The sequence below is a fragment of the Numida meleagris genome, chromosome 1, assembly GCF_002078875.1.
Source record: "Numida meleagris isolate 19003 breed g44 Domestic line chromosome 1, NumMel1.0, whole genome shotgun sequence".
Lineage (NCBI taxonomy): Eukaryota > Metazoa > Chordata > Aves > Galliformes > Numididae > Numida > Numida meleagris.
Genome location: NC_034409.1, coordinates 20,218,583 through 20,239,705, shown reverse-complemented (window position 1 = coordinate 20,239,705; position 21,123 = coordinate 20,218,583). Strand labels below are relative to the sequence as shown.

Below are 21,123 nucleotides of genomic sequence, written 5' to 3'. Positions count from 1 at the left end.
CCCCTCGCACCTTTCACACCCGTTCTTTTGTTATCACTCAGAACGAGCATCCTAAGGCCGGCTCTGCTATACTTCCTTCCCTGAGCTCAGCGGTATGGAGTGTATTTATGTTTCTCCAAAACAGGGGGCATCATCTGCACTGGAGGCAGTCTGCTGCCACAGAGATTAAAGCACATTTTGCCACTGGGAGAGATGCAGCCCGATAATTCCTCACACAGAGGCCAGGGCAGGCAGACATTGCAGATAACCATGTCAGAATATTGCCAGCCAGGCCCAGAGGGATGGTATCAGTATACCAGTTTCTGAGGGCCATGACCCCCAGCAGCACTGTGATGCTCTCGGATTTGCTCCTTCAGCGCTGCATCGGTGGCCATGAGCTGCTGCATGTGGCTAATATTGCCCTGATAAAGCTGAGTTGGGAAATTGTAAGAGCCAGGCTGCACGCTGGATTGGTTCAGCCTTTTTTGAACTTCACAATTTAACCTTAGCCTGTTTATTGTGCTTGGGGCCAGTCCATCACTCGTGGCCCTGTGAAGTGACACGGGGGGAAGCTGATGGCTGCAGGTAATGTGTTGGTGCTTTAGGTCCAGGCCAACACAGGCAGGCATGCAGCCTGCTGGGTCCATATGGAACTGGATGGTGCTGCTGGGACCAAGGTCTACAGCCCCCTTGTTCTTCCTCTGCATCTTCTCTTCCTCTCCCCCCCTCCCATGGAATTCTCGGCAGACTGGCGCAGCACAGCACTGTGCAGTGTAGAGTAAGCTTGGGAAAGAGAAGCTGTTAGCTGTGTCAGCACAGGGCCGTGTTTCGGATCATTTCTGTGGGAGGTATGTGGAGTGAGTAGCGCTGGGTTGATGCAACAGCCAGGCAGATGTGAGGGCGGCACTGGGCTTCCCTTCTCCAGGGACTGATGCTGGAGGTAAACCAGAGTTTCTGCTGCTTCACAGGGAAGGCTGGGAAAGCAGCAAACGGGGACGTGCCCCACTGAGGGAGCCTAGGGTTGCACCAGTGAATGTTTCTGTTCACCAGACATAACCAGCAGTCCCACATTAGAACATAATGCCAGTAGGCTTTGGAAGACAAAGAGAGACAATGGAGCTATTATAGCCGGTCTTGTTCCTACACACAAACAATTAATCCACGCAGTGTTGTTTTCAAATAATAACAAGTCTGGATTAGGGCTGCAGAGCAGAAAATTCTGGGCTAAAGCCAACTTGCAATCCTTAGCACACACTATTCTGCCTCAGATTTGAAAGTCATATGACCTTATGAGAACCCTTTGGTGTAATCACACAATATATAAATAAATGAGTTAAAGACAAATGCAGAGTTATGAATCACTGAAAATCACTTCTCATATTAATGTGAGATCTGTGCACAAGGATTAAAAGGATGGGTCCAGAACTTTAACCTAAGATTGCATTGAAAAGATGCAGCAATGGGACTTTTCTGTTAAATTACTTCCACCTCACGAGTGCACTGTTAGCCTTGCAATATGCACAAAGACTGACAGCTTGTCCTGCAACAAATTGAGCTGGGGAGTGAAAGAGCAGGGTGCTGCCTGCTCTTCCCTCACCCCAGGGGAATGTTCAAAGCAAACAGTAAGTTAATTTGGGGTAGGTGGTGCAGTGGTTTCCCTATGTACATAGTCACAGTGCTGCAATCAGCTTGCCTGGTTATCACCTCTAAGGCTCTGCAAGTGAGTTAAGGTTGTAGAGTATCAATACTGTTAACGCAGTGTTTTCCTAAACTGTGTCATTTAATTAAAAAAATAATCAAGCTTGACACGATTATAATCCCTTTATTATTACTATCTAGAAATATTCTGATTCACAAATCCCAGCTGCTTTTCCCTTTGCAAATTAGATGGGGAAAGTGGTTGACTCCTGAAGGACCCCTTAACAGTGTTACTCTCCTAAAAAAGATTGCAATCATTAGCTTGCCTTAATGTTACCTTGTGTTTGTGTGTATGTTTCACTACAAGAAACAGTTGTATAATGTAGAATTAGAACCTAAACCCCAAATACCCTGATATGTATCAAGACATTTGATTATCTCCCATTTATTTAAGTCAAAATATCTGTTCCTGTGCCTGTGTCCTATTAAAGAGCTTGGAATGAAGAGGTGTAACATCCAAGAAATATAACTCATTCAAATTTTGTGCAGAAAATCCTTAGACTTATACCTAGGATAAGAATGAAAAGGAGGGAGACATCACCAAGGAAGATATGCTTTTTAGTTTCTTTGTTGAGTTTAAGCTGAAGGTGAGCAGCAGGTGGGCCTTGAACATGCTTATGGTCTTGACACAGCAATTTCACTTAAAGTCAAATGTCTCCTGAGACGGCAGAGAGCTTACAGAGAAAAGAAGTCTGAAAAGAACGCTGTTAGAGCAAAAATGAGGTGAAAACTACCATGTGCCCACAACAGGCACCTTCCTTCCACCCTTCATTGGCTTGTGGTTCACTGAATCACAGAATGGTTGAGGACAGAAGGAACCTCTAGAGCTCATCTGGTGCAACCTCTCTGCTCCAGCAGGACTACCCACAGCAGGTTGCCCAGGACCATGTCCAGATGGCTTCTGAATATCTCCAGGGAGTTAGGTTTACAAGGCTATCACTCTTTACTTTAAGGTTCCTGCCTTGTCTGAATTTGTGAGGGATTATGCAAACCCATCCCACCTGTGGCAGTGTGGCAGTGGCCTGGAAGCACCCTTGTAGTCTGTCCCTCCATCTCAGATGAGGATCTAGGAGATAACAGCAATAGGCAGAAGACCGTGAAATATTATTTCCTAGCTATGAAAGAAGTACTCTAGATGCAGTAAGGAAGATGACTTTTCAAACCCACAGATGATAGATATTAGTGCCAAAAGCTTCACTTGGCATGATGAATGTCCTGCTGATGTATCTCAGAGCTACATCACAAAGCAGAAGAGTTTGTGATACAAAATTTATAAACAATTGTAAATGTGATTAAGTATGATTTAAATTGTGAACTTTTTTCACACATGTGGAGATTTCATATCACAGGTGAAGTTCTTCACAACCAAACCTATCCTGTGTGTGGTAATAAAAGCCAGAACTGTGTTAGAGAGAGCAGTGATCTGTCAGCTAAATCTGGATTTTTTTCTAAGAGCTTTGAATAACTGAGCATCCAAAGGAGGGCTACAAAGATGGTGAAGGGCCTAGAGGGAAAGACTCATGAGGAGCGGCTGAGGGCCCTGGCTGTGCTCAGCCCAGAGCAGAGGAGCTGAGGGGAGGCTCATGGCGGCTGCAGCTCCTCACAGGGAGCGGAGGTGACAGTGACAGGGCCTAAGGGAATGGCATGGAGCTGTGTCAGGAGAGGGTCGGGTTGGCGTTAGGAAAAGGTTCTTCAGCAGAAGGCAGCTGGGCACAGAACAGGCTCCCCAGGGCAATGGGCACAGAACCAAGCTGCCAGAGCTCAAGGAGTGTTTGGACACTGCTTTCAGACATATTCCCCAGGTTGACTTTTAATGAGATTGTTGTCAACAATAACAGCTAAAGAGAGCAAATTAGAGATGTGGCAGGTAACAGATGTGGCAGAGGTGGCATCAAGGTATTCTGAAGGATGATGAAAGGTAAGTTTAAGTTTCCGTCACGGTTTAGAGGTCTCAGTTCCCATGCTTGCTCTGGCTTTGTTTGAACCCAATACACAGATCTGGTCTCAGTTTGAATGAGTGACTTCCACACAGGGAAGAATCAAGTGTTATATGCATAGAGGTATGTTCTGCTGTACCTACCCCCTTAGGAGGAATATAAACATTCTGTAGCAGTAATCTTCCTTTAGCTCAAAGATAAAAGGGTCTTTTGAATCTTAAAGATTAAAGATAGCTAAATGCATTTTTGATTTTCGAAAACAGCTATTCCTGAGTTAAAAGTCTCACAGCAAAATGTTAATTCATTATTTATGTAAGATAAGAACCCTTTTTTTCTCCGGTGTTGGATATTCTAATTTTCTCATTCCTTTTATTAGTTCTGGTTTCTGCATTATACCCTATCAAAGAAGATGACATGAAATTTCAAAATGAGGATCTGTGCACTTATTTCAGGTAATCCATCCGAGACATCTAAGGTTTGATTTTTTTTTTTTTTTTTTGGTCAGAGTATTCAAAATTAAGATGATAACTTAAAAACAAAAAAGTTCACAACTCAGCTTCTACTTGCTGTCTCCTTGACCAAACAGGATAGTCTGAATGGAAAGGCTGCAATTGTCCCCACATTTCATTTGTGTTCTCCTAATTCTCAGGTCCAAGTGCTCTCCCACACAATTTGCTTCTATTGGTATATTCAGATGACATATAATTCAATTTTCCAAGTACTTCTCCCACCTTACCACCATGTCACCCCTTTTGCCAAGCCAAACATTGTCCTTTGGACAAACTTTTGTTATTGCTTTTGCACCAGTTTCTTCCTCCTGCTTGAGTACTGTCAGGAGGAACATGGAGAGGACAGGAAAGTTAGAATTCCAGTACTTGGCCAAAGGAGACAAAAGTAGCAAATATCACAGATTTCAGGGAAAAAATAAAACTGTGACCTCTGCTGTGCTTGGTAAAGAGGGTATCTCCAGCACTCCTGACTGAGGAGGTGTGATGTAAAGTAGCAAAAATTTATACTTGGTCAAGTTTAATCAGTTTCGTATGAAAATTACAGCAAGAATGCTGCCTGGTCCTTTGCCAGATTTCAAGTCTCAACTCCAAAACCTGGAAGTGCTATAAGGAGATGGCTGAAGTACTATTTTTAAGGGAGAAAAATAGTGTGGAACCATTCTTGCTGGAAGCAATATATATATGTATATATATATATACATATATATTTCAGACTCAGATAAATATCTGCCATGGAAAATTTCAGCCCAGGGTAGTTAAAGACTAGTAACCTTAAAAGTGTCTCAAAAAATGGCAAGTAGTCAGCAGTCTTTCCTATAAGAGAATCCAAGCAAACTGTTTGTAATCTTCGTGTTTGCTATCATGCTGATAAGCGCTTTATGCATGTAGGCAAAGTGTATCATTTTATGAATAGCGCAACAGACATTTTGTCAAAGAAAACTATAGTAAGAATGTATAAGATTTTACCATCCTACGAGAGCTAAACAAGATTCTTCATATCTGGGATTATCAGAGATGTCAGGCAGGCTGACAAGTTGTTGCCTTGATAAAGGTAATGATTCTTGTGTGATGCACTGTTTGCATGCAGACTGTTTCCTTTAAACAAGGCTTTCTGTGTCCTTTACAACAGGCAAGAGTGATGCTGGCTTGAGGACAGCACACTCCACATGACCATACAAGGAAGCTGTAAAAGTCCATGGATCCGGACCCCAAGGCTTGGAAAGTCTTCTGGTGTTCTAATGTTGCTGCTTTATTGCAAGTCCATAACCTCAGCAAGGACAAAGGTTACAGTGACCCTGAGATAACAGTCTGTGCCCCACGGCATTCTTCAACTAGTCAGAACAAAGTGCATGGACACACTGTCCTCTGCCTGTGATGGCATTATCTGTCAGAGCCTGGAAACGAGGCAGAGAGAATGTTGTGATAAAAGCAGAAATAGGGGTGGTTGTGCTATGCTACATGGCTTCCTAATGTGCCCTAATTTATTTTGTTCTGGACTGGCTAATCCATAATTAGTAGTATGGCATTTGTTAAAGACAAGATGGGAAAAGAAAATGGGTTTTAAAGAAGTAAGGTAATCTTCAAAGCCAGAAAAGTTGATGAAAAATCATACCAACCAAGTGAAAGGTGGGATAGATTCTTGCTGCTGCAGATCTTGGAAATCCCCCTTATACATGGAAATTCTTATTGATGAGTGTAGACACATAGTGTAGACAAGTATTATATGAATAATGATCTGCCAAGTACACCTAACTGCTGTCAAAATACACACTATACAAATCCCAGTACGTGAAATACTTAACACCTTCAGAATCTAATTCAACAAGTGGAAAATGAGAATAATAATATATTCAGATGTTTTAAAATTCAGACATAAAATCTGACAATGTTTAAGCTTGCCTTCTCTTCCTATTGTTCTCTAAAATGAAAAGTTTATTTTTTTAATTCCTCTGACATCGTATTTTGTCAGTCTTTCCCACCCATCTAGCCTGCATGCTATTTAGATACATCAGCATTGAGACATATCTGATGTTCAGCACATAAGCACATTTTTCTGTGGGCTAACTGGAAAGTGCACTGAATTTCCCTTGAGACTTGCTCAAGGCATGGGTCATGCTATCCTTTGGAACTCTTGTGAAGCTGCAGCTAAAATTACATTTTGAGTTTTATTTTAAGGTTAAAAAACACATTAGAAGTTAATTATTAATCCAAAGGAGCTCTGATCCTTGCTATTAATAGTAAAGTAGCTGATATATAACAAAGATTGTATACTTTAGTGCCTAAAATAAGTTCAGTTTGAAAAACATACCACTGCTGCTATTACTATTTTTGTAAAGTACATTCCAAGAAACAGGAGGCTGGGTTCTGCCTTGGGATCACACTTGCTTCGGGCCAAGACATTTCCTGCTCAGATATGCTGGGTAACTGGAATTACACCATTCTGGGCTCTGGTCTGCACAGGCTATGTATCATGCAGCCCTGATGGCAGCAGCTGATCCAATATTTCCCCTCACATCAAGGGTTTGTGAAGGTGCCAGGAGTATGTTGTGTTCCTTAATCTTCTAATTGCCAAAGGGACTTGCAACTGGAAATGAGTTAACACATTCCCTTCCCAGAGCTGATGGGAAGATCAAGGAGAGATTCTCTCTTCCTCCTAGTCCACTTTCTTTCTTTATCCAGCCTGAGCTTGCACCAGATTCATGCTGCACAGCAATCACTGGGAAAGAGTGAAAAGCAATGACTTCTATCCCATCTCATTCAGTTTAGAATTAAAGTATCATTCAGTCTTACATCAAAATCATTTCATTCATTTGATTCTGCTAACTTTCCTCACACTGGACACCTACTTTTCCTATTAAATGCGATTTATGGTGTCAGATATCCGACATGACAGAACATCACAAAATCAGACTTCAACATAAAGAAATGTTTTTGTGGTGTATTTATTGAGCTCTTAAGTATATCACAGGACAAGAAAATCCCCATGAGTACCCAACATCAACAGTATGCTGCTGTAACATCAGCAGGACACTATGAGGGCATCACAGGAGTTCTTGTTTTCCCCAAGATAAATAAATGCAAGTACTTTTGGCAGCTAAAGTACAACTCTGTGAATTGTGCCATGAGAATCTCATTCAGGTGCCCAAGAAAAGCCAACTCGTGAACACTGCTTTTCTTCTGAGAATCTGTAAGTACTGGAAAAAAGTTGGATTACCTCAGCGGATATCACCATCACAGCTGTAGCAAGGCCTTTCCCGCACATTTCCCCTTTAACTAAGCATGTTGATAAGCACTGGATAAAACAAAACTAGAAAAATCTGAATTGCAGTTTCTCAGGCCCGAAGAACAGATTCAGCTAGACATACTAAGCAAACACCAACCAGAACATCATACTGCATGGCTATTTCAGCCTCCCCAAACAAAGTGTTTCTTCACTTCCTTCCAGGAACAAAAGAAATTGAGTTCAGGTCTCCCTGTTTGAGGCAGGTGCTCGCAACCTGAAGTTGCTGGAAAAAAAGCAAAGGGTGGGGAAAGAACTTCTCTCCCCCTCTGCTTTGCATTAATTGCTAAACCAGCGTGTCCTTGAGAAGACCTGCAGAAACAGATCCAGACAGCATGGCAGGAGGAAGAGCTGATTTTGTGTATCTCCCGACACAGAGGAGAGAGCTGGATGCCAGGCTGTTACCCCAAGTGTAAAGGAACTTGAACCGAAGATTGCACAGCTAGGATTATGAAACAGCATCCAAACTCAGACTGCCACTGGGAGTTGGGAGTGGAGTTTTCAGAATCTAAGTCCAGGAGTTGATACTTTCATCTCTTTTGTGAATTTGGCTGGTATTAGCAGCTACCCAGGTAATTTTAAATCTAATTTATCACCAGCAATCGTCATCTTTCAAGGGAAATCTATGCATTCACCTTCAGACTAATTCTCTCTCCTGAGGAAGGAGCTCAAGCAGAAAACCACAGAGAACACTATTAAGAGAAGTAAGTGCTGGGAGAGAAATAAGGAATATTGTTTTTGTGGAGAAAATACAATTATCTTGAAATATGTAAATCACAGCTCAGTTCAAGCAGGGTATCTTCAGACTTCTTCATGATTTACAACACTTGAGACAGGCCTAAAACAAGGGAACACATTTTCCAGAGCAATTCTGATTCTCAAGTGAGAACGAGAACTCTCAAACACCAAAAGTAAACTGTGAAGTGACACTGATGTTTTTTCTGTTTGTTTCTGAAGCTACTGCCCATTCTGTTATGGCAGAAGTCCCAACTACCTAATCTTGTAGGAACAAGGAAAATCTATGCTTCAAGCAGACTGCATTTCTATGCCAAATAGTATTGCAAAGAGCAGCCCATTTAGATCTCTGCTATCACCCACATAACCCTCAGACTCATTTGGCAGCTTCCTTCCTGCCAGTACATCACAGTTTTTTCTAAGACATACTAGTTTGCATTGTCCAAGGTCAGTCTCACCAAGTTTGCTGTCTGTGTTTGTAACCACTCTTTGATAACTGGCATTGCTGCACTCACTATGTGGTGGGGCACCTCTGAGCCCACAGCACTTTGCATTCCAAGATGTCATGTAAAGGAATATCACTTATTTTTCAGCAAACTGTCAGTCCATATATCACATGCAGTATCATGAACATTTGTCCACTTGTATATTTTTACGAGATTCTTAGAGTTTTCTTACTGACATGCCAATGTGTTTTAAGATTCTGTCAGTCTGAAAAATCAAGCAATTCTATTATCATTATTTTTCATAACTGAAGCTGTTTCATCATACATGGTTTCATGTACACTCAAGTAGCCGAGTCCTGCTTGTTTTACTTACTCAAAAAGTTCCAGTGGCACAGCTTATGAGAATGGGAAGAATTTGGCCCCGAATACCCATTTAACCCTAATTTTAAAAAGCACTGATATCTGGCATCTTTTAACCCGGAATGATTAACATGATTTCTGGAGGAAGTTCAGCCCTTAACTGCCAGTGAAACTAATAGTCAGTACGTATTAAATACTCATAATAGATCACAAAACGTCTGTAGATTTCCAGCAGGAGCCTGGGTAGGGACAGGTCTGCTCACATGCCCTGTACTTTGACTGTTCCTACATGGCACAATACACCCTAAGATATCCCACCCTGCCTAGCTGCTTTCACTATAAGGAAAATTAATAACAAAAACATTTCATCTGCTTTCTTTAATGTGGATCTCTAATCTTCAAATCTTCAAATCTGAGACAAACTCTCTAGTTTGCCCCATAGAGAAAGGGCTGTAGCCCCTCACTAGGACTGTCCAACATAGCCAGTGCAGCCCTTCTACAGGTTTCAGCTATCTGCAGTGCAAGACCTAGTTTCAATAGCACCAGCTCTGAGAAACTTCTGAAAAAAATTGCTAAGTTGTGAGAAAGAACTGTGAGAAAGTACACAGAGCCATGTGAGATAAGAAAGAAAAGCTGCAGTGGGTAATGCTGAGATGATAGCAGTTCAAGGATTCAAAAGGAAAAGCACTGATATGAAAAGGTGTAAAATCCTAAGAGAAAAAAAAAGCGGCTGGAGGACGGCAACTCTGCACCAACCAACCCTTTCCAAGGACGGCAAAGAGTTTTCCCTGCATGAGTGACACCTGGTGGGCCAGCAGAGACCTGCTGCTTCAGAGGAAACAGCTTCTTCATGAAATGTCACCTTCAGAGCCTCCCAGCTTAGAATCATAAAATCATAAAATCATTAAGGTTGGAAATGACCACTATGATCATCAAGTCCAGTCATCGACCCTTCACCACCATGCGTACTACCCATGTCCCTCAGAGCCACACCTACACTTTTCTTGAACACCTTCAGGGACGGTGACTCTACCACCCCCCTAGGCAGCCTGTTCCAATGCATTACCAGTCTTTCTGACAAGAAATTTTTCCTAATATCCAACTTGATAGGTTTCCTTTAGGTGTGAAACTGTAACAACCATGAACTTTTAGCCACTGGTTATCATAACAAACCCTAACTCTAATCTCCAGCAAACCTCTGGTTCGTCTTTGTCATGAGCTTTTATTTCTCACTAAGGATATTAGCCACGAGATTTAGTGCTAAAGTGGGTAATAGAATGCAATATACTGTGGAGTACTTCTAGAGCAGGGAATCATCATTTCTGAATCATCTGGATGTAAAGATCTTGGATACTGCTGAGAAGATCCGAGAATCAAAGGAAGTAGCTCAGAGCAGATCTGCCAAATAACTGATGAAGAGCTCATTCTTGTGAAAAAGCAAGAGGAGAATCTGTAAATGCAGGAATTATACAGTCCCTGCTACTTAAATTGTTGTGGCCGCTAATTAATACAGATTATGCCTCAGTGATGATTATGCTGCATTAATACCTTGACAACTATAAGATTCTGATGGAATGTGGTAAACTGATATAAAAGGCACCTCCTTTCTTCCCATTCTGTAGCAGAAAGAAACCAACAATAAGCTTTTCTCAAACTGCCACAGAGATTACAATCGGAACACACTTAAACCCGAGAAGACAGTACTGAAGGAGATGATAAAGATACGAACAACAGGGTTCTCAGCCCTAAATTCTTGGTGTGATTATAGTATATACAAATGAAAAACCTCAACTTTACTTCAAGTTATATCAGGGAAACTTGAAAGGATCGTCTCAGGAGACCTTAGAGGAAAAAAAAAGAGTCTGACAGCTTGAAGTGCACAGTGATCCTGCAAACTGCACAGGTTAAAGATCCTTCACCACATTATGAAACTACAATAAGCACTTTATTAGAAACATTTTCTAAAAATATTTTTTTAAAGTAATACAAACATGGCAGTCTGATAGCACATCAGTATATAACAAAACTAATTTCTTGATCTGCTGAAGACATACGAAGGTCAGCTTTGTGTCTTGCGGTGACTTTGAGTCATTTCTGTTTGCAGGAGATGGTATAAAATCTTACAGTGAAGAGCATTACATACCTCTTGTGGTGTTGACAAGAAGTGCTAAGGAGAAATCTGTCACTTAGTACAAATAGCACTGGAGAGGCGACTGCTATCACTGCCTGAGATCCTCCTTCATGTACAGATTCTCATCTGTGTCTTATACGGCACGTAGGAAATTTTCTTCAGCCATGAGGCTGCACTGGAGAGCTGGCATACATAAACAGGACTCTTGTGCCAGACCTTCCATGGGCCACTTGTAACACAGCACTCAAGGACATTCTCACGGACATTTTATGCCCTTCCTGGTGCTCAGTGTGATGGTGCGGCATATCAGGTGAGTATTAACAGAGTCAGGCAGCCTGGAAAATAGTTTCCAACTGGGGAAACTGAGACGGGTGAACGACGACGGACTGAATCGTCGTACACGCAGGTACACATTTTAAGGTTTATTTCTTCAAAGCGTCCTCATACAGCAGGTAAACGCAGGAACACCTCAGCCCTTCAGAGCTCGGTCCCGCGGGCTGAGGGGAAGGGCGCTGTGCCCGGCCCCGCTGTCCGCCCGCCGAGCCCCGCAGCGCCGTCAAACGCCGCCGGCGGCCGCGCCCCCGCGCCAGGCGCAGAAAAAGGCCGGGGCGGAGAGCGGCAACACTCGCAGCACGGCACGGCGCCGAGGCAGCGACAGCACGCCCATCGCCGAGCTCTCTGCTCCCGGACCGCTATCCTCGGCCGAAGGTCGCGGCCCCTCGGCGACGCCATGACCGTGCTGAAGCTGTCCCTCATGGCTTTCAGCTTCGTCTTCTGGGCGGCGGGGCTGACCATGCTCATCATCGGCCTCTGGGCCAAGTTGCGGCTGGGGGGCTACCTGGCGCTGTCGGCCAGCGACTACCCCAACGCCCCCGCCATCCTCTTGGCCACCGGCACCTCCGTCATCGTCTGGGCCTTCCTGGGCTGCTTCAGCGCCGCCACCGAGCACCGCGGCCTCCTGCGCACGTACAGCGCCTTCCTGGTGGCCGTGCTGTTGGCCGGGCTGACCGCGGGGCTCTCGGCGCTCCTGTACCGCCAGGACATCGCGCGGGGCTTCCGGGAGGGGCTGCGCCAGGCCCTGAGCTCCTATGGCGAGGACGAGGGGAAGGCGGACGCCCTGGACGCTCTGCAGCGCGCCTTGGGCTGCTGCGGTGTGGAGAGCTACCGGGACTGGCTCTCCTCGCCCTGGGCGCTGCAGCAGAACGGCTCCGTGCCGCTCAGCTGCTGCCGGGCCCGGCGGGGCTGCCCGCTCAGCCCAGCCGGCGCACACGGCCTGCACCCTGAGGGCTGCTTCCGAAAAGTCTCGGCCTTTGTCAGCAGCAACATGTTCTGCGTCGCCACTGCTGCCCTGGGGCTGGCGGTGCTGCAGGTCGTCGGCATCGTGCTGGCTTGCCTGATGGCTGCCCGCGTCCCTGCTCGCGTTGCCACCCCGCACTGACACCTCCCCAGGTCTGGCCCTTGTCACCTCCTGCTCCCTTCCTTCCCCCGGATTTGGGAGATCTGGGTGCACCCCATCTGGAAAACCTTTTCATCATCCCAGTTTCACCCTTCCTCTTCGGTCTGTTCCTCTGTTGGAGCCTGTGTCAGATACACCAACACTGCAGGCATCTCCACAGCCTATTGGAGCTGCCTCCCATCCTGGCTGTGTCTGCTGCATGGCAGCAGGTCTCCACTGCCCCCTGGAGCCTCTGGGCACAAAGTAGAGAGCGGCAGCTTGGACAAACACCACCCTCTTGGGCCAGACAGACAACTGGGTGACGGCTGAACAGATAGATGTCTGGGTGATGTGAACAGACGAAGGTACTGAAATGGGAGCAGGAAAGAGAAGGTCTGTGGGAGCAAGGCAGACATCTCAGCATTTTGTCAGGTGTGTGTTCTGAGACTGGGAGCTGCTGGCAGATCGGTGTCACTGCAATACCAGAGTGCACAAGAGACACGTCGGCTCTTTGGACACCAATCAAGGGCTGCTCAAGGAACTGCCCTGCAGCACGCACCCCACCACTGTGCTTCGCTCTCTGGTGAATTCCTTGCAAAGATGTCCATGTCTAGACATTTGCACCATAGGAATTAGGAATATAGCTAGCAAACCTGTAGAGAATAGGTAAATGCCAGCAAATAGGAGCACAACAGGAAATCTTCAGTAATGGAGGAGCTAATGGCCTGGGAGGGGAGAGTGGAGTTTCCCAGGGCAGAAGGGATTAGCAGTAGGGCCCAAGTAAGGAATGCATGGGATGAAGAGTGAGGAAAGCTCCTAGACTTCATACAAGTAGGCTTCTAGGATTTTGTGACAGTGTTCTTGGAGTGAAGCCAGGGTAAAACTTGTATTTAACCCTCAAAGATTCTGATTTCAGGTATTTTCACTGCTTATAATTGTTCGTGCAATTTAAAAATACCTGGAAATGCCACTACTTCTGTCTTTTGTGGTAGTGAAGCCCTTTTCTTGTTCTCTGCTGGTTTCCTTTTGTTTGAGAGAGGAATTGATTGATCAGTTCTGCAATGAATTTGTCCAATCTGTAGAACTGTAACTCTTTCTGACCTGGGGACAGTACTGCAATTTGGCCTGTTAATGACAGCCCTTGACCACATGCTCCCCTCTCATAAAGATGCAGTAGTTCGGTAGAGCAAAGCAGGATAATGGTGGGGACTGTGTTGAAAAGTAGTGTTTTATGGGTGAGAATTTGCTCTGTCAAACAGTGTTATTGTGCTGTTTGTGTCTGTTGTAGTTTCCATGGGAATAAACAGGAGGCATTACTTTTGGGGAGACCTTCATACAAGCAAAATTCTGCAAGGAGCAGGGAATGTCCAGCACTCACTGGAGTGAGGTGCTCAGACTGGTTTTGCTGCTGTGTTTATAGGAATGATCTTTCCTTGTGTAAATAGTTTCCTCGGCGTCAGTTCTCTTGATCAAAGCTTACAAGATCAAAGGTATAAAAAGAGACAGTGGGTTCTGTCCTGATGATTGATGTGTTCTGAAGGTTAGGAGGAGTAAAACGCCCTCATCAGGAAGGTTCACAGGGCTGTGCCTAAGACATGGAGGTCTGGAGTATGCCTTTTGGGTGAGCAGTTCTAGTCAGCATGGATGGATGGGGCTTGGGATTGTGGATTAAAAGTTAGGTTGTGCCCGAGCGTTAGTCATGGCTTTATGTAACTTCCATCTGCTCAGGTGTCAGGTGGCTACGTTACGTAGCATGATAATCAGGTTCCAGGTGATGAGCACAATGTAAACAGGTTTCTTAGCCATTTGACAATTCATCTGCATAGATGCACTCTGGATATGTGTTAGGAATTTCTCTTTTAAGAGCTAATGTTTCATTTTTTTTTAGTACTGTTTTTTTATTGTATCTTGTTTTAAACAATTTTTTATTTTTGTTTATGAATGCACCTGTACTAACATGTTTTTGATGGTTTTTTGGAGCTATGCACTAATGGAACTGTGCTGTTTTCTGAAAATCATTGTCATTTTGTACAATCTTAACGGTGTCTAAAAAGTATAATTTGTATGGGAAATAGTACTTCAGAAATAAAGTAGTTTTACAAGCAATACAAGCCAGTCTGAATCCAACTCAATACTTGTATTTGTGTATGTCTCTGCATGGTTCAAGTGCAAGCAAAATGAAGTGTATATTGAATGGTAAAGACAGAAGTATTTTTGCTTATTTATTTAGAAGAATAAACAGTAAAGCGGAGCTTGTGGGGAGTGTTGGAAAGGAACATGGAGTTGCCCTGTGTTTATGAGAACTGTCTTCACCTGAATTGGAAAGCTCACAAGAATATTACTCAGGTCTGTTTTAGCTCTACAGGTTGCTCAGTTATTTCTGATATTGATCTGGACTGCATTATATGATGGGCAGCGGTCAGCTGGAATGAAGGATGCTGGTGAAGCACTGATCTAAATCCTTGTGCTGATATTCACTTTGCTGCATTTGTTTTGTTTTAAGCTGTTTAAAGAAGTTTTAAACAAATAGGAGTGATAGGAGCACACCACTGCATGTTTGTGTGGTGGCCAGGCCTGAGCCTCAGGACATCGCATTAATGTGATGAATAGCTGAAAGTGGAAACTGCTCTACACGTGGTCTGCACTCACTGGAGTAGGATAAACCTTGGCACATGTTCACAAAAAGGTTACGTATACTTGTGACACTGAAGACTCCACAGACTGGCTGTGAGGTCTCCTTGGCTGTTTAGTGCTAGTTCAAGAATAATCAATCACAACATTAACTTTTGTAGATGAATGGGAGAAATGTCATTCTTTTCTAATTAACTCCCAGATGAGCAGATTCCCAGAAGCTGTTACAGTTGTCTCAATTTCTTTGTGCTCAATGACCAAATTTTAATTTAAAAAATATTTTAGATTCAGTCTTAATTTTGTTCTGAATGGTCAGAACAGCTGTAACTGGAAAATATTAAAGCAGATGGCACCATTCAGCCCTTACCACAATGTGTAGTTGTCTTCTGTCATCCTTCTCTGGACAAAGTTACTTACACTTTTAAGAAAGCCTGATCCCATCTTTTACAACTACATTAGGTGTGATTTAATTAATTAAAAAACATACCAAAATGGGGGCAAGCTGTGTTGCAACTGTAGAAACAACAGTGCTGTTGTTTGGACAAACTGAGATTTAGGATTAGCAGTGATAAGATTAGACCCCTGTTATGAAACAAGGGCTATTTCATAACAATGATCAAGAATATGACTCTTGCAAATTTCAGGAGTGTTTTGATCTTTTGCCCTACATAGTTACTAAGTGTACTTGTGTATCACTGAGTTTCATGTTACAGAAAACCTGAATTAAAGATGAGCTTCTTAATGGATGGTGAACCTTGAGAAGAGATGGCTTTCCTGGGTTGCTTCCTCATCACATCCCAAATTGTGTCTCAAACAACTGAAAAAAAGAAAAGTTGAAAGAAGCCACTGTAATTTGCTGAGAAACCAGTGAAACTTTTTATAAGGCAATAAAAATACCAAGGAATATAATGTCCCCACATTATCAAGCAAGATGTAAACACACGTTTTCAGAAGCTTTGAATTTACTGATCAAATGTGTGAATTTGTTTGCACATAAAACATCAACAGAAAAAAATTGGAGCTACTGAAGCACCACCATGTTCTGTCCTTCACATTCGCTCTTATTTGCAACAAACACTCACTACTGCCTATTGCTAATGATTTTAATCCATGTAATAGAATTTAGTAGAGAATCTTATCTGGGCTACAGGATTAAACTTATCAAAGTAAGCATTATTAATTATTATTATTATTTCAAGTGCTTTAATTATTCTAGAAAGATTTCTCGGAGCAATTTCTGTGAAGCCTTGCTTCTCCCTTCCTCCTGTTCTGCTAGCATCTGGAGTTGTTCTTAGGCTGGATTCACAAGCTTTTGAGTTAAACAGTTAGGAGCTCAAATTTTGAGGTGCATGCCTCTTAAGGTACCAGCATTTAAAGTGGTAAGTTGTGCTCTGTAATAAAACCTCAGAAAAGGAATCTTTCATATTTAGCATTAGTCATTTCTGATAGCTCCAATTCTTCCAGCTCACAATGGGTGGAGGGCAGGGAGTATCCTTGGTCATTTCTAGGACTGACTGGAGACTTGGGATTGACAACATCTTGCCTATAATATCTGTGTCAGTAAGAGTAGTCTTAATGATTTCTTACTATTCAGAGTGCATTTTCCATGGCTGTTCCTGTGCTGTTTGATTTCTTGACTTTAGATAGCACTGTGTTGGGTTACTGCTACCTCTTAGTAATTTGCGGGTGACTAAAATGATAGTGTTGGGAAAATGACCTCTGCAAGACAGTGTTCTTCTTTCTGTGTTTTCAACATTCCTGCCACTATATAAAGGAAACCTCTCCAGGTAATATATGTCTTTTCCGTTGTTTTTAGATTTTTATTGTTGTTTATTTGTTATTTTTTGTTTTATTATTTGATGATACTTCTTTCACATGATAAAGATCCCCCTGGAGCACCAGAGCAATGGTGTCCCTGCTGTTTGTGCCAGCCCCTGCTGTGCTGAAGGCACCGCAGGAGTTCCAGCTTGTGTAGCAGCTCAGTGCTGTGAGCAGATTCTCTGAGCAGAATTTGGGGTTCATCAGCACTTTAGTTTCCTGAAACTACTTTTTTGACAAGATGTTTTTCTCAGTAACTGTGCTGGAGTCATGTTCCTTGCCACAGCATACTTTTCTCCCCATAACCTCCAGGCCGTGCTGTTCTTGCCCAGGAACTGCTGGAGGAGGTGGAGGCTATCTGCATTAGCACCATTCATTTTGATGCAGAGTTCAGACAAATAATCATGAAAGGAAAACATGAATCCACAACTAAATATACCTATCTCATGAAAAGAAACAGATCTGTTCACTGGAGCTGGTAAAGAAAACTACAGGCTGACTAGGTAATAAGCAGAATTCTGAAAACAACTGCTCTACCTCTTTCCAGGGACATTTGTTTGTAATTCTGGGCAAAATTTCTCTGTGACACTGTTGTCTCAGTAACTTGTTTCTGGAGCTTATTAACCAATGTCTTCAAGTCCTGTCCCATTCTGGAAACCCATGAAGATATTGCAAAACATCCCACTAGTGTAGCACGGTCACACTTTCCTGTCCATTTTGCCTTTCCACATTTCTACTGCTCTTTTCTTATTCAGGGAGTGCTTTTATCTATAATGATGCCTGAGTTAGGTTTCAGCAGCCTTCTAGGTCCCTCGAACCAACTCCTCTTTCCTTCATATAACTTCCCACCCCAGGAGTGAGGCAGTCCTTCCAGGTCTGAAGTGCTGGTTGGACTGGTTTTTGAAGAGAAGCCTCTTTTTCTGCTGGCTTTAAGTAGCAACAGCTTTCTCGCTCTTGTAGTCACCTTTATGTTTTTTAATCATATGAAAAATCTGGCAGAAAGTCACACCAACATATTTTCAGAGAGCTCTTTTTCTATTAAGAAAAAGAGGCGGTTGTTGGCCACAACAACCCCAGGCAACGCTACAGGCTTGGGGCAGAGTGACTGGAAGGTTGTGTGGAGGAAATGGACCTGGGGGTATTGGTCGATGCTCGGCTGAGCATGAGCCAGCAGTGTGCCCAGGTGGCCAAGAAGGCCAATGGCATCCTGGCTTGTATCAGAAATAGTGTTGCCAGTAGGAGTAGGGAAGTCATTCTCCCTCTGTACTCAGCCCTGGTGAGGCCCCACCTCGAGTACTGTGTCCAGTTTTGGGCCCCTCACTGCAAGAAAGACACTGAGGCCCTGGAGCGTGTTCAGAGGAGGGCGACGAAGCTGGTGAGGGGTCTGGAGCACAGGCCTGATGAGGAGCGGCTGAGGGAGCTGGGATTGTTCAGTCTGGAGAAGAGGAGGCTCAGGGGAGACCTCATCGCTCTCTATAACTACCTGAAGGGAGGCTGTAGTGAGCTGGGGGTCGGCCTCTTCTCTCTTGTAACTAGTGACAGGACAAGGGGGAATGGCCTCAAGTTGTGCCAGGGGAGATTTAGGCTGGACATTAGGAAGTACTACTTTTCTGAAAGAGTGGTCAGGCGCTGGAATGTACTGCCCAGGGAGGTGGTGGAGTCACCGTCCCTGGAGATGTTCAAGAAACATTTAGATAGTGTTGAGAGACATGGTTTAGTGGGGTTACTGGTGGTAGGTGGATGGTTGGGCTGGATGATCTTGTAGGTCTTTTCCAACCTGGCTAATTCTATGATTCTATGATTCTATTAGATAATATTTGTTTCTTACCAAAGCAAGCAAAAGAGCACCACACACCCTCTTTGTTGGCTTGTTGGTTGAGTTTGTTGTTGCTGTTGGTTTGTTGAAATGATAGCATTCTGGGAAATTTGGGTAGAAGCTAAATTTGAGGAAATTAATTGATTTTGAACCAGCTCAAGTGATTAATAAATGTAGGTAATTATGTTTAGAAGGTACCGTTGAGTGATGTCACCAGCAAATAAACTTGTCAGTAGATGTTTTCCAGAGAATGTGGAGGTAGAATTCAGATCTTTCTTCCAGATATATGCCTGACTCCCAGAAATTGATCTTCAAGGCTTGAAAACAGTGTAGAGCTTAATTTTAAATCACCTGATAGAAGACATTGGGATGTATACCCACTACTAAATTAACTGTTTACTACAGCTCTCCCTAGCAGATAGAAATGGAGATGAGACTGCTGTTTTGAAGCTTTCTATCACACACCATATATGTTATGCTTCCAGTGTGTCAGGATGTCATCTTTATTTCCATTCTGTATGATGTTCTTTGTGTCCCTATGATGTTCACATTTATTTACGACTCAATTTTTAGCTCAAGATTCTTGTCATCGTGTTCTTTTCCTTTTGGAGGAGGCGTAGCAGCAGTGTTGAAACACCATTCTTTCCTTGCAAGTTGATACAATAAAATTTCTCCAGTGCTTACTATATATGTCACCCTTAAAAAAGGCAGTACTGTTTTACATCAAGCTTACACTGTACAATATCTTGTTTGAATCAAATTTGTAGTATAAAACACAAATTAATCTTGCCCACAGAGCCTTTTACCATATAAAAAAAAAATTGCTTGCCTTAAAGCCTTTTCTTTTTTTTTGAGTTTGCTCATCTAAGCTTTATGAATGTAATTCCCCTGATGCTGCTTCCTCCCCAGTTTTTAATTATGAAACTATGAGTACAACCAGCATACTGCTGGTCAGCTCCTTAGATGTGACATTTGTTGGGATTGCATTTCCTTTGTTCTTCACCGCAGCTTTTATTGTATTGATTATTTCTACCTATCTGGTGTTTACATGATTTCAGGACAGTACTATTCTGTTTCAAATAATCATAGAATCATAGAATCATAGAATTGCTCAGATTGGAAAGGACCTTCAAGATCATCAAGTCCAACTGCAACCTAACCATACTGCTCTAACAACCCACTGCTAAATCATGTCCCCGAGCACCACATCCAAACGGTTTTTAAACACATTCAGGGAAGGTGACTCAACCACCTCTCTGGGGAGCCTGTTCCAGTGCTTAACAACGCTTTCTGTAAAGAAGTTTTTCCTGATATCCAACCTCAACCTCCCCTGGCGCAACTTGAGGCCATTTCCCCTTGTCCCATCACCTGTCACCAGTGAGAAGAGATCAACCCCGCTCTCACTGCCATCACCTTTCAGGTATTTGAAGAGAGCAATGAGGTCTCCCCTCAGTTTCCTCTTCCCCAGACTAAACAGCCCCAGTTCCTTTAGTTGCTCCTCATAGGGCATATTCTCCAAGCCCTTCCCCAGCCTTGTTGCTCTTCTTTGGACCTGCTCCAGCACCTCAATTTCCTTTCTGTACCGAGGCGCCCAAAACTGAACACAGTACTCGAGGTGGGGCCTCACCAATGCCGAGTACAGGGGCAGGATGACTTCCCTAGTCCTGCTCACCACACCATTCCTGATACAAGCCAGGATGCCATTGGCCTTCTTGGCCAAATAAGATTGAAAATGCATTGGACTCCCCACATCTCAGATTGATTATCTTAGATTTAATTCAGAACTCTTCTCCAGAGTAGGATGGCATAAAGCTGAAAGCCACTGGGAACTTAAAATCAAACTTCAGAAGCAGGATCTTTAGGTCTTTTTCTTTCATAGTACTACTGATAAAGACCTACATACATGATTATAAAAAGTATGATTGTGCAGTCCATACAGTAGTGTGTGCGCATATCTATATCTCATTTGCCCTTGGGTTAGCCATTGGACATTATGACTGGGCTGGCAGAAGCAGAGGGCTACTGCTTTTCAGGCTTTCTGGAAGGGCTTGGCCCTTTGTCTGCAGTAGGCCTAGGGCAATCACTAGGATATGAACTGGGTTCTGGGAATGGAGAAGATGGCATTGCTGTGAATACATGTGCATATGCAGCTTGCTTTGGGCTCTCCTTGCTCAGACAGAAGCCTTGTTATGGAAAGCAGAGTCTTTTTGTGGCATTTGCTGCCCAGCTGCCTTAAGGTGCCTGGTTCTGATCAGGGTGTACACTGGGAGTCCTTACAGCCAAGGTATTATCAGGGATTGGTTTCATTCAGTGGTGCATTCCAGGTAAGTCAGAAGGATCGAAGCATG

The 21,123-nt window shown here is 43.5% G+C and overlaps 1 pseudogene; it reads left to right on the top strand.

Moving 5' to 3' along the window:
- LOC110392662 lies at window positions 11,440–15,747 on the top strand (annotated as a pseudogene).